At 39.8% G+C, this 12,554-nt stretch overlaps 1 protein-coding gene across 2 annotated transcripts in view; it reads left to right on the top strand.

Moving 5' to 3' along the window:
- Window positions 1–202: 202 nt before the first annotated feature.
- RACGAP1 (Rac GTPase activating protein 1) overlaps window positions 203–12,554 on the top strand; it is a 33,090-nt gene continuing 20,738 nt past the window's right edge. The window contains exon 1 of one of the 2 annotated variants that reach the window (XM_053375058.1): window positions 203–334. The gene's annotated coding sequence lies outside the window, so the exon portion shown is untranslated. Of the gene's footprint in view, window positions 335–3,572; window positions 3,702–12,554 lie in introns of those variants that run through there. The other variant, XM_053375059.1, reaches the window with a different exon arrangement.

Raw genomic sequence — 12,554 nt, 5'->3', positions numbered from 1 at the left:
GGCACTTAATAGAGGTGAGCAGGGCGGGGCCGGGAGGAAAGAAGCCCTTGCCCTTGAGAAAGAAGGCGCCGCGAGCGTCCCGCTCCGGGCTGATAGGCCGAACGTGCGGCGCGTCAGGGAGCGGGCGCGGTGTCGTCACGCTCAGCTTCGCGGTGCCAGTACGGCGCAGCCAATCGGGATCTGGAGAGGCGTCAGGCTGGCGCGATTCAAACTGGGAGGCGGTTGCCAACGGCCGTGCGAAGCCGTTGGGTGAGTGGAGAGCGCCTGTCTCTGCGGGCTGAGGGAACAACGGTTCCGCGACGGCAGAAGGGCATTTCCTCTCACGCCGACGCCGGTAGGTAACGGGGGTGGGTGGGTCGGTGGGGGTCTCTCTGGTCCCAGGCCGTCGGGGCTCTTAGAGGACGCTTGGCGTGGAGCGAACATCTGACAGAAAAGGAGTGAAGTGGTTGGAAAGAGCAGGGCGGGCGTCCTGTAAATAATTGAAATAGCATTATTATTATTATTATTATTATTATTATTATTATCTATTAATAATAATAAAAAATCTGCGTAGTTACGAAGATAACTAGCTATTGTGGGGCGAGAATGTGGAAGTTTCCAAATTTCTCCCTTCAAGTGTACTTGTGTCATATATTTTACTTACTCATTTATTTTATTTATTCTGCCCCCCACTCCATGAAACCTTCCCGCCGCAGAAAGTATTGCCAAAGGCTTGTTTTTGGAATATATATATATATATATATATATATTCACTTCTGAGGAACGGTGATGGGAGGCGAGGCTTGATGAAGGTTTCTAGCTTGGTGATTTCTAAAGCGCCTGAAAGCTTGCGCATCTTGATCTAAATCCCCAAAATTTATTTTATATAGTTATGTTTTTACCTTTCTCTTCTGTACATTTTATTTTATTGGCTGGTGGCTGATGCAAATAACGTTTATTTTGATTCTTGGAAGCACGAACACCCCTGTGTTATCCATCTTGAGTTCCATGATGAAACAAAGGAAAGAAATGTACGAAATAAACATTAATAAGATATTATGGGAGGAATCTGCAGGCGTTGGGAACAGATAGGGAGAAAGGGCAGAATCCATATAGGAAACAGAACACATTCAGTACCTTCAGAGTGTGGCAATGGATGAGCAAAGATCACAGGCAGGTATGTTTTAGGACCTGAAAGCAGAAAGATAGCGTGGGCAGGCCACCCATAGGTTTTTGAATGTCTTATGTAGATTTTTTTTAATTTTGTTGTCCTGTATGGGACAATGACAATAAAGATTATCGTATCAAAGGTATAGATAGACAAGTGAGTATTTGCTGGATACAAGAGTAAACAGGAGGTCTGTGTAAGGAGAGGCATCATGTGAATCTTGAGTAATGGGAGAGGTGGATTTGGTTCCAGAGTGAGAATGGGCATTCAAAGAGGAGATTGTTATAGCCACAGCTGACAGTGGAGGGCCGGATTTTTGCAAAATTGTCTTTGGAGAAATGACCTTGATAGAAAGAATAGCTGAGGGCAGAGAACAAAATTTCTGATGGACCCCAGTGGAGTAGAGGAAAGCTGAGGAAGAACTTCCCTCTGTGAAAAGGTTGAGTGAGCAATAAGGTCAGGACAGAGTTGCAAGAACCAAGAGCATAAAGGTTATCGAGAAAGATCAACTATATAAAATGTAGCAGTGCACTCTAGGACAAAGAGAAGTACTGTAGAATCATTTTTATTTGGCAGCAGAATAATCACTGGCCATTTTGGTGAGGGCAGAAGTCAGATTGTATGTGTTAAAATAAGAGTAGGGAGGCTGAGTCAGCAGGAATAAGTGGTGCGCTTTCAGGAGTTCTGAGGAAAGCACAGAAGAGAAACCAGGCACTGGTTGGGGATGGCAACATGGGTCAAGGGATTCTTTACCACAAGATGTACGAATGGCTGCCAGGTTGGATGACTTTAAAAGACGATTAGATAAATTCATGAAGCATAAGGCTGTCTGTCAGTGGCTACTAGCTGCACTGGCAATGTTCTTCCTCCACTAATAGAGACATTATGGCTTGGAATACCAATTTCTAGCTGGTCCTTTGGCCTGATCCAGCTGAGCTCTCTTTTTTTGTTGTTTCTTTCTTTCCCCCCAGAAAATAGTGGCAGGTTTGAATGCAGTACAGAAGGAGCCAGTGGAGAATTATAAGTTGATTAGATGGTGGAGAGGAGGGATAATGACAAGGCAGTGACAACCAGAAGTTGAAATGGGATAGGATCAAGGCTAGTCAATTTGCCAAATATGGGCTGGAATGCATCTCGTTCCTGCATGATAAGAACTTCTCCTCCCCTTCCTCTTTTTGCTAAAGTCCTTGCCCTGAGGACAGCAGTCCTGCTTGCAATTATTCCTTCAATAATCTGATAACACCTGCTTCTTTACTGCGTCTTAGGAAATTCATTCTTTAAGGCCTTCTCATGCTGCTGTCTGAGCCTCCAGGGTGCAGGAATCGAGGAGCGCGGGTATCATATTGCCTTCTAATAGGTGCCTCTTGTATGATTGTGAAACTTTATGACAGTGTCCACGCTTAGACTTAAGCTTAAGTATGGTTTATAGCTAGTGTTATTAGTTTGTGCACGAGCTCCCTGTTGGTGAAAGCAGATTGAGCAATTTCTCCCCAGTCCAGGAGCAGCAAACTATGAAGTATTGGCTTAACGTTTGCATCCAAACTAGCACTAGTGGCTGTTTTCCCCACACATATCACATTTGGGAACTTAGGTGTGTTCTTTGGTTCCTGATCATGGTCAATTAAGCTGATTTGCTTATGTTGCATCTGAAACTGGCCATTGTAATGTTACTGTTATGTTGCTGTTTATATGCCACCTTTCAGCCAAAAGATACCTACAAAGACAATAATGCAAATACAAACAATAAAATAGTACAAATTCAAAACATTTCAACAGTGTTAAAAAGCAAACACATCCATGTTTCTGCCCAAAAGGCAAATAACATTCCTTACAAACATGTTAAGAGCAGGCAAAAATACTTAAGCAGCATCTTTGCTTTATGGGGGTCCCCGGGTGGGGTGGGGCAAGCCACTGTGTCCCCTGTAGTAATGCCTGCCATACAGCATTTCTTTGCTATATGGGTATCTATATTACTGTCTGGAATAGATCTTATTGATACTCAACTGACAACATTTGGCTACTGGCTAATGAATTAAAATAATTTATAGGCAGTTTCATATTAAAAAAACTGATGTGGTTTACCAACTAAAATTCTGTTATTATTATTAAATTGAACCACTCTTCAGCAGCGGGTCCTAGGGTGGTTTACAACCTAAAATTCAGAATACTCTCCTTCGCAATACTCTACGGTGTTCCCCCTCCCACCTGTCTCCACCCCTACCCCACCAATGGTCTTTCAGGATTCCATGGCCACTGAGCATGCTTAGCTTCCACTGGGTTATCTTAGTGCCCCCCCCCCCCGCCCCCGTTTAGGGGGTGTTAAGAGATTTTCTCCCTTATTTCTGCAGAACTCAGATTGTTGTCTGTTTATGACCAAATTCTAATTTAAACTCATTGGTCTATGTGACCTCACTGAGCTGTAGAATTTCTGAATCTGGGCATTCCTGAAGATGCCTGTGACTTGGAAGAGGTTGAAATGGAGTCAGCCACTCAACATATGGGAATTGCCTATAACTAATCCTGTACAAGACTGAGCAGCTAGCTTTGACCCACGGTGAGAAGAACACCTATGATTTGCTGCTTTTTCTTGTGCCTTATCTGTGACCTTTCTGAAAACATGGCATTTACAAAGCTTTCATGGGTTTGCAGAAGAAAGATGTTCTGTTGAGTAACCTTGGCTAACACATATGTATGGTGCCTGTCAAAAATGCCTTTCCATTCTCATTTCTCTGCAAAAGTTTTTATCCCTGGTTTTTCTAAATTTGCGGTATTTAAAATAGGTTTCTTCCTTCATTGTATTAATAATTTTAAAAAGGAAATAACTCTATAGGCCCACAGTGTTTCCTATGTGGATGAAATAGTGACTATAATTGGATTGAAAATGACAGTACTACTTTGCTGCTATCCAGTATGTATTTACTTAGGAGTTAGACCCATGAGTTGAGCAAATCTTACTTCTGAATAGACAGGTATATGATTGTGTTGTTGGTAATATTTTAACGTAAGTATTTGGGGCAGGGGAAAAGAATTGTTTTGTGCTTCCCCAAGCGCAAGTAGTAGCCTTTTGCAGAATATTCAGACATGGCACTTTCTGCAGTATCTATTTGTATTAAAATATACAAGTAGATACTGGCAAGTTTTGATTGTTAAAGCAGCTTGCATTTACCCCAAGGCAACAGCTATGGTTCCTTGTCAGCAGGGCTTATTGCAAGAATTTTGTTTACATTCCTGCTATTTCCACACCAGTCCTCATCCAAGCTAGTAGCCATCAAATACCACAAATACTCATTTGAGCAAACCTCTTGTAGTCATCAGTGCCCATTTAAATGAATATCTTTAGCTATTGCCTTTACTCTGGGCTTTCATACAACTAATTTCTCACTTGACACAATAATCACATGTTTGTTCCTGTTTGCGTGCTGTAATACTGAAAGCTTCAGCCAGTTGTACAAATGCATTTCTCTCTCTCGTATCCCACCCTCGTCGCCAAAAAAAAAAAAAATGCATTTCTCTCATTGGCCCAGATTTATAGCTGGGAGAGAGAAGGTCATATCTGGATTTTCTTGGTCTGGCGTTTTGAGTAGTTCTTTATCAGCATTACATCCACCATAGTCAGACTTACAATGATATAAGGAGTGCAGGGTTACTTCAGCCTGCAGATTTGGAGAGCCATTAATGGTGGTAATTTTGTCTGGAGTGGCAGAAATGGAAGAGGGAAAGGAATAAGGTGATAAAAAGACAACAGGCAATTTCTTCCATGGAAAAAAATGTGACATGGGCATAGAGATTGCCAGCCTTTTTGGCCCATGATCACATACTCATGCTAGTTGTTTCTTTTTGCCCCTCTCCTGGATCAATCTCCCCTTCTGTCTTGGAAAGACCAAATAAAGGGAGTGAGGCAGAAAGCACCCATCTAAGGGATCTGGGTAAAAGTCAGTTTTCAGCAGAATTAGAATAAATATGCTTGAATTTGCATCATGTGAAGTGTAGTTTGTTAAGGGTGCTCAGAATTGTAGCTCTGAGAGGGGTAAACTAGGAGACAAGTGGCAAGAAGGTCTACTTGCCACTGTGGGGGGGAGGGGTCAGCAACACTTTTTATTTATTATTTTGAAAAGCATGAACTAATACGCAATTCACATGACACATTGTTAACATCGCATTGTTAACAGAAATTGTTAATACATGTTTAATTTGGTGTTTATAATAAAAATATTGGTACCAAACTTCATTTTTCAAAACACTGTACTCCAGAGCTTTCTAAACATTTCATGTTGGTGACACTTTTTAGACATGCAACACTTTGTGACACAGTGATTCAGTTTTACTAGCAAACCGGAGGCTAAACTAACCCCTTTCCAGCCCCTTGGGGAGCATTTGTGCGACACGCCGACACATTAACGTATTGCGACACACAGTTTGGAAAGCTCTGCTCTACTCTTTATTGTTAAACTCCTTAACGTATTGTCCTTCCTTAACATATACTTCAAGGCTTCTAAGCACATACATTTCTGTAATCCTTGAGTGTCAACCAGGTGCAGAAAATGGCACCCAGACCTCTTGAGGTGCTTGCAAATGGAGAATCTTTAGGCACAAAATGCGCCTAGAGCCCTGCTAATTTCGAACCCTGGGATGTGCCCTCTCTGATTCCTGTGACATCCCCCTTTCTTCAATCTACCTGGTCATTCCATGTTCATCCTTCCAGTCTTCCAAATCACACCCCTTTCTCTTCTTCCTTCTTAGTTACTCAGTTTTCTGTTCAGCTACTTAGCTGCTAAGCTGAGTCTCAAAAGCACAAAGAGCTGAAACGAAATGAGAAGGAACGCTGCTTCTCCAACTTGCATCAATTCTATGTATTTTTCGAGGGTTGGGGTGTGGGGAAGATAGCCACCCTTCCACCTCTTGCTGAACTGTGCAGCAAGCAAGGTTGGAATTACTTGGGTTTTGCCCTCAAGGTGACCCCAGAATTAAGTTCTCGAGACACCTTAAAACCCCCATCTAATCCTTGGGCAGATCTTAGAATTTATTTCCTAATGGTGAGGTATATAGAAGGGTAATGTATAGGCATCAACTGTAAGTCTGAGAGTTTTTCTTATTGCATAGCACTAGCTATGTGGTATGTGATTAGAGACTTGGAAGCATTCATCTATAATGGAAAAAAATAATTGTGGCATTTTGTTTGAGTGGGGCAGAGAGGCAACATTCTTTCAAAAACCTGTTCTTCCTGCAGAGATGAAAACAGGGCTGTTTCTACTTTCCTTTTTGTGCTTTCCATAATTTATATTTCAGCTGCTGGCATAAATTGCTAAGATACCAATATTTAGACTCTTGATAAAATAGTTGGCATTCCTGTATGCAGCCTACTAGAGAGGCTAGCCTTTTCTGATGGTTCAAGAGGCTGAAGTGGAATTTGTTACATGTGATTTTGAATAACAGACTTAAACTTTTCCCCATTGTAACAGTTGAAAGGTTCTTGGGCCTGGTTCATATGTGCTAAAATACTCCATGTGGGGTGGCTGCAGCTACATTGAGAAATAAGTGATACATGAACCAGTACAGTCATACCTCGGGTTAAAGTTGCTTCACATTGAACGTTTTCAGGTTGCGCTCCACGGCGACCCAGAAGTAATGGAACGCATTACTTATGGGTTTCGCTGCAGACACTCAAAATGATGTCATGCGCAGAAGCGGCAAATCGCGAGAGGCGCTGACGCGAGTTGCGTTCTGCTCAGAATGCAAACGGGACTCCGGAACGGATCCCGTTCGCATCCAGAGGTACCACTGTACCTGTAGTATTATGTTGTTGCACATCACCCCAGTCTCCACGCAGTAAAAGATTCCAGCTGCTAGTGCTAAATATCCCAAGTTTGTAGCTTGAAGTTTTACTTTTATTAAGTTGAAACAGAAGCTCTTTGGTTAGGTGTGGCCGTTGATTCTGACCATCATGCAGAGAAGTTAACGTAACGTGTTAAGTAGTAGAGTATTCTGAAATTCGCTTGTTTCAACAAACCCTAGTTAAGATTAAGTACAGATTGTCTAGGTTTGGGTGATGCAGCAAGTTGTGGTTAATAAATAATGGAAGCAAAGGCTTTGGCATTTCTTGTGGCTCTGTCAGAGAGAGAGCATGTAAACCCAGAGGGATACTAGGCTCGTTTTTATAACAGTAAACTGCGATGTGACCTTATGTCCAGGGTGGATTTGATTTAAATCAAATCAATTTAAATCAGTAGTCAGTAAGACTTGATTTAAATCCCTTTTTTACAGAAAGGTTCAACCTTGCTGGCATCCTCTTAATATTGACAACCGGAGGAAGGTTTCATTTTTGGAATAATAAATTTTTACAGTTATATCAAAAATTACTGATTTGGTTATACTATTTGAAATACATAGACAGATAATTATGAAATTATTGTGAGGTTTAATAAGTTAACTGTTTATATTTGGACAACTTTTCTGCTATACTTTATTGGAAGGAGAAAAATAACCATTTTCTTAATAAAAATTTAAACAATTTGTTTCACTAAATCAATAACATTATAGCATATGGATCCAAGTTTGTTAACTAATGTGGTTAAACGATTTTTTAAATAAAAAAACACACCATAGACTGAGTTTTAGCACACATAAAAACTTAAAACAAATCCTTATTTCCTGATGAATAGCCTTTGGCTAGAATGCAACTTAAATAGGAAATTATCTTTAGAAAGATTTTTCCTCCAAAAGCATTTTATTTTAAAAATCCGATTTAAATTTTTTAAAAATCTGATTTTTTTGAGATATATATATATATATATATATATATATTCATTGATTTTTATCTGTCCTGATTATGTCTGAACCTAGTGCAGTGACTGACCCAAGTTCAGCTAGTTAGCTTCATAGCTGAGATCTGGATCTCCTCAATTCTAGTCTAACACCCACTGCACTGGCTTATTTATTGAACTCTGGAGCTGTCAGAAATCACAACTTGTTCTGCAGTCTAACAGTCTACAGTATATACAGTGGTATCTCGGTTTACGAACATAATCCGTTCCAGAAGTCTTAAACCGAAACATGCTTTCCCTAATGAGGCCTCCCACCACCCTTCCACCGTTCGGATTCCATTCTTAGACCTGAGTAAAGTTCGCAAACCGGGACACTACTTCCTGTTTTGCGGAGTTCATAAACCAAATCATTCTTAAACCAGACTGTTCGTAAACAGAGTTACCACTGTACTGTAAATTCAATGGTTTTCTTTTAAGCAGTGTTAGAAATTAGCCAGGTGCGTTTTGCTACTGGCATAGGTCCAATTGTGACTACGTGGAGATTTCTGAGTGCCAGGTTGGCGACCACAATTTTAAAACCTCTGTCATAGTTCATAATTACAGTGGTACCTCGAGTTACAGACGCTTCAAGTTACGGACTCCGCTAACCCAGAAATAGTACCTCGGGTTAAGAACTTTGCTTCAGGATGAGAACAGAAATTGTGTGGCGGCAGCGGGAGGCCCCATTAGCTAAAGTGGTACCTCAGGTTAAGAACAGTTTCAGGTTAGGAACAGATCTCCGGAACAAATTAAGTTCTTAACCCGAGGTACCACTGTAATACCATTTCCCCTGTGCGTGTTTCTTCTTCTTGCATACAGGGACAAGTGAGTTGTTGTAAGAGCAAGCTACAGTCAAGCAATGTAGTTGAGATCGTAGAATTGTAGCATTGGATCTGGCCCTCAAGGGTCATCTAATCTGACCCCCTGGCGAATAGATATTTTGTTGAGCCGAATGTAACCTAGATTTAAGGTGTCATCTGGCACCCAGCTTATATATCTGAGTTTTTAACTCTGCTTTTAAGAGTATTGCTTGAAGCATGTGGGGAGTGAAAGTGTGGGGGCAGGGGCATGGCCAGAAATTTCTATAGAAACCTCATTCCATTCAGCCTTTTAGAACATCTAAAATCTTATAAGCTGAACAGCTACTGTAGCATGCTTGCTCAGTCAGGATGCTTTTTGTAATTTGCACTTAAAACATTTTTCTGTGGCCTTCTTGCTGTGAAGGTGGTGTTTTGTCTGCAGCAGATGCCAGCAGTATGGTACAATGCATGTGTTGGCCTCTACTTGGTGATAATTTATTAGCCATAGTTCCCATACACATTTCCAGCAGCTACATGGATTGAAGTAGCAATTTCCGCACTGCTGAACTAGCAATTTCTCCTTTAATCACTGCTATGATGTCACAGGCTCTGCTGCTTGAAAAATGAGCTGACCATGTCATGGATTTTAAAAGCAACTTGAAACAGGAACAGTAGCTTGCAAAAATAATTTTTTAACCCCAAGCCTCTTCAGAGATCTCACCAAAATACACCTTTTATATTTGTTAAACATTGCACTAATTTTAGGCTTCACTTGAAACATTTCTAATCCTCCAGATGGTTTTGACAGAAATATCCTGATTTGTATTCCAGCCCATTGTGAATTTCGAAGCATCCAGTTTAAATTATTAATTTAAGTCAGATTTTCTATTTTCTAATTCATATATTTTTCTGAACAAGCACTTTTGTTAACTAGTTGTTTGGACAGTGCAAACATTGCACTTCAGCTAAGCAGTCATTTAATACTAGCTAGGAATATACTTGGAAAAATATGGATACGCAGCAAAAATGCATTTTGCATATAGACTCAGCTGCTTTCACAATTATCCCATTTCTCTTAGCAGTGAATTTCTGTTTATTTATTTATTTTTTTATAATATTTTTATTAAGCAGTTTTTATAATCACACAAACGATACATAACAACAACAAATACATAAACAAACAATAACAAAAACAAAACAACAAAAAAAACCACAAGTACCATTTCATATCCTAATTTCTTAAACCTTTCTTCCTCGACTTCCTCATGCCTCCCTTTTCTGTATTCCAGATTCTAATCAATTACTCAGCAAATCTTCCCTTATTTTACTTTGAATTTAAACTAATCTTCCTTATTCTCCTTGTCTTAACCGTTGCTAATAGTAACCATTTACTTTCCAGTCCAACATCATTCTAACTTTCATTAATTTTGTAATATTTCTTTAAATAGTCCTTAAACTTTTTCCATTCTTCTTCCGCCGCTTCTCTTCCCTGGTTTCGGATTCTGCTCGTCATTTCTGCCAGGCCCATGTAGTCCATCACCTTCATCTGCCATTCTTCCAGTGTGGGTAGATCCTGTGTCTTCCAGTACTTTGCAATGAGTATTCTAGCTGCTGTTGTAGCGTACATAAAGAAAGTTGTATCCGTCTTTAACACCCCTTGGCCGACAATGCCCAAGAGAAAGGCCTCTGGTTTCTTAGGAAAGGTATATTTAAATACCTTTTTAAGTTCATTATAGATCATTTCCCAGAATGCCTTAATCTTCGGGCACGTCCACCAAAGGTGAAAAAATGTACCTTCCTTTTCTTTACATTTCCAACATTTATTATCAGGCAAATGGTAAATCTTTGCAAGCTTGACTGGGGTTATGTACCACCTATAAATCATTTTCATAATGTTTTCTCTTAAGGCATTACATGCCGTAAATTTCATCCCGGTAGTCCACAACTTTTCCCAGTCAGCAAACAAAATATTATGACCAATGTCCTGAGCCCATTTAATCATAGTTGACTTGACCGTTTCATCTTGTGTATTCCATTTCAGCAGCAAATTATACATTTTTGACAAATTCTTAGTACTGGATTCTAACAATTCAGTCTCCAATTTTGATTTTTCCACCTGGAAGCCAACTTTACTGTCCAATTTAAACACTTCATTTATTTGGTGATAATGCAACCAATCTCTCACCTTCTCTTTTAATTTCTCAAAACTCTGCAATCTCAGTTTGTCCCCTTCCTTTTCTAAAATTTCCCAATATCTTGGCCACTTCGACTCCATATTTAACTTTTTAACTGCCTTAGCTTCCATTGGCGACAACCACCTTGGGGTTTTGTTTTCCAGCAAATCTTTATATCTGACCCAGACATTTAATAGTGCTTTTCTGACAATATGGTTTTTAAAACTTTTATGTGCTTTAACCTTGTCATACCACAAATATGCATGCCACCCAAAAATATTGTTAAAACCTTCCAAGTCCAAAATGTCTGTGTTTTCAAGAAGCAGCCAATCTTTTAGCCAGCAGAAAGCTGCCGCTTCATAGTACAGTTTAAAGTCTGGCAGGGCAAACCCCCCTCTTTCCTTTGAATCCGTTAGTATCTTAAATTTTATTCTGGGCTTCTTGCCCTGCCAGACAAATTTAGATATGTCTTTCTGCCACTTCTTGAAACAGTCCATTTTATCCATTATTTGTAATGCTTGAAACAAAAACAACATTCTTGGCAATACATTCATTTTTATAACTGCGATTCGACCTAACAAGGAAAGCTTCAAGTTTGACCAAATCTCCAAATCTTTTTTCACCTCTGTCCAAGTTTTTTCATAATTGTCTTTAAATAAGTTCACATTCTTAGCTGTCATATTTATACCCAAATATTTCACTTTTTTAACCACAGTCAACCCCGTCTCATTCTGAAACCTTTCTTTTTCAACCTGTGTTAAATTTTTCTCCAATACCTTAGTCTTTAACTTATTCAATTTAAATCCTGCCATTTGACCAAACTCTTGAATTATTTCCAAAACTCTTTTCGTGCTAGCTTCTGGCTCTTGTAATGTTAGTACTAGGTCATCTGCAAATGCTCTCAGTTTGTATTGTTTAGCTCCGACCTGAATCCCTTTAACCAACTGGTCCCTCCTAATCATATTAAGCAAAACCTCCAGGACCGATATAAAAAGTAGTGGGGAGATAGGACACCCCTGACGTGTCCCTTTTTCAATCTTGAACTCTTCTGTAACCACATTATTTACAATTAATTTTGCTTTCTGTTCAGAGTATATTGCACCTATACCATTTTCAAACCCTTGGCCTACCCCCATCCCCCGGAGGTTCTTCAACATGAAACTCCAAGATATATTGTCAAAGGCTTTCTCAGCGTCCACAAATATCAAAACAGCCTTGGTATTTATATTCACTTCCAGCTTCTCCAAAATGTCAATTATATTCCTTACGTTGTCCGACAAATGCCTTTTCGGGAGAAAGCCCGCTTGGTCCCCATGAATCTCCTCCATCTGGACTCATGCCAACCAGCTATTTAAAGATTAAGGCCAGGATCCTGTGGTAAAGCACATTTTCTATACTGTGTAGATTTGTAAAAGTAATATATATTTGTAGCTTTCCATAAGATTAACACACATAATTTGTTGTCATGCTTAATTTACCGTATTTTTCCATGTATAAGATGCCCCCTATTTTTGGGGACTCAAAATTAAGAAAATGGGGGGAGATTGCCCTCGTGTATAAGACTACCTCCCCTTTTAAAAAACAACAACAACCCTAGTTTTATATACAGAAAAATATGGCAATTTCGGATATT

Source organism: Podarcis raffonei, chromosome 2, assembly GCF_027172205.1.
Source record: "Podarcis raffonei isolate rPodRaf1 chromosome 2, rPodRaf1.pri, whole genome shotgun sequence".
In the NCBI taxonomy this organism is placed as follows: domain Eukaryota; kingdom Metazoa; phylum Chordata; class Lepidosauria; order Squamata; family Lacertidae; genus Podarcis; species Podarcis raffonei.
Note: the sequence above shows the minus strand (reverse complement) of the source record. Positions and strands in the feature narration are given on the sequence as shown.